Source organism: Monodelphis domestica, chromosome 4 (genome assembly GCF_027887165.1).
Source record: "Monodelphis domestica isolate mMonDom1 chromosome 4, mMonDom1.pri, whole genome shotgun sequence".
Lineage (NCBI taxonomy): Eukaryota > Metazoa > Chordata > Mammalia > Didelphimorphia > Didelphidae > Monodelphis > Monodelphis domestica.
Window position 1 is genome coordinate 444,415,462 of NC_077230.1, and position 1,897 is coordinate 444,417,358.

At 42.7% G+C, this 1,897-nt stretch overlaps 1 pseudogene; it reads right to left on the reverse strand.

Annotated features, from left to right (window-relative positions):
* LOC100021271 (mediator of RNA polymerase II transcription subunit 22-like) lies at window positions 1-966 on the reverse strand (annotated as a pseudogene).
* Between the last annotated feature and the right edge of the window lie 931 nt (window positions 967-1,897).

A 1,897-nucleotide genomic window follows, 5' to 3' on the forward strand; every position in this document is an offset into this window, starting at 1 on the left:
GATTATCCCATGAAAGCGAGGAAGAAAAACCCCAAAGTCAGGAAAGCCAGTAACCCTGGGAGGCCCAGCTATAGGAGGGACCAAAGGCCTCCTCCTAAGCCACTGATTTGGCCAGCAATCCTGCCAGCTCTCTAGGAGAGGAGGATGAAAAAGAGGAGGCAGTTTCACAAGCTTCTGAAGTCCAGAGCCCTATTTGTACCTGGACGAGTAATACTCCTCCTCTAGCTCATATAAGTCAATGGATATCTCATCCTGCAGGGAAATGAGCTTCTTGTCACATTCATCCTGCAAGCTTTGAAGCTGCTGGTTACTCTGATCAATGGCTTCATTCATCGAGGGAAAGTCATTGAGGATGAGAAATTGCTTGAGGTCAGACACAAGCTTCATCGGAGATTCCCCAGCATGGACAATATTGGCAGCTCTCACATGCATCTCATAATTGTCCTGCTCTCCCTGAGTTGCCCGGGAGACCTGAGTTTCATTTTCAATCTTTGCTGTCTTTATGATCTAAGTGAAATTATCCATAATCCACTTAACGTCATCTTTCAGCCTCTTATTGTAGGACTGAAGGAGGGTCTCTTTGCTCTGGGGGGAGAACTCTTTGTTGGGCCATTGCATTATCCTGTCTCCCTGGAAACCCAAGGTTGGCCTTGCTTAGCCCCACTCAGCTAGGTTAGTCAGAGACTAAAGTGCAGCACCTATTTTAAAATAAGATGAGAGAAGAGGGAGGAGAGAAGAAAGTTTCCGCTACGGCCTTTAAGACCACCTCCTTCCCCTCAATAAAGACTTTCAATGAGGGGGATGTCCTTCAATTGGGGAATGGCTGAACAAATTGTGGTATCTGTTGGTGATGGAATACTATCGTGCTCAAAGGAATGATGAACTGGAGGGATTCCATGTGAACTGGGACAACCTCCAGGAAGTGATGCAGAGTGAAAGGAGCAGAACCAGGAGAACATTGTACACAGAGACGGATACACTGTGGCACAATTGAGTGTAATGGACTTTTCTACGTGTAGCAATGCAATGATCTAAAACAATTCTGAGGGACTAATGAGAAAGAATGCTATCCACATCCAGAGAAAGAACTGTGGGAGTAGAAACACAGAAGAAAAATAACTGCCTGATCACATGGGTCAATGGGGATAGGATCGGGGATGTAGACTCTAAACAATCGCCCTAATGCAAATATTAACAATATGGAAATAGGTCTTGATCAGTGACACATGTAAAACCCAGTAGAGTTGTGCATTGGCTATGGGAGGGAGATGGAAGGAGAGGAGGGAAAGAACATGACCTATGTAACCATGGAAACATTTTCTTAATCAATTAAATAAATTTTAAAAAAATAAATAAAAAGAGGGAGTGCTACGGTTATCTTCAGGAAATTATCTGCTTTTTCTAGATGAGAAACCCTATGATTCCTGTCTAGAATGTGTGACTAAAGTAAATTAGAAGTAGAGGGAACCAAGTTACAGAACTTAAGATTTTATGGGAAATTTCAGTTTAATCTCACCTACTTCCTGATAATTCAACTTCCAAAAGATCAGTGCTAGAAAACTTACATGAGATGGATATATAATATTTAAGGAGAAGCTGAGGTCGGAGCAGCAGGAATCTTATTTTCAATTTATTAAGACACTCCTCCAGAATAAAGGAATGGAATATTTGGAAGATCTGCCAAACACAGTGCTCGTTGAAGGAACACTGACTGCTTTACGCAAGAGGCAAGGTGGTTGGAGGATGGCCAAACTTATCTCGGTGCCTGTGCCTGCTTTTAAGGCAAGGTCAGCATCTCAGCTATTTAGAGCCAATAACTTAGTAAGAAAATTCAAAGCAAGAATGATAGAAGGACAAAGAGGCCAGCTATGGGTATCACAAGTTCTGACTGACTTCA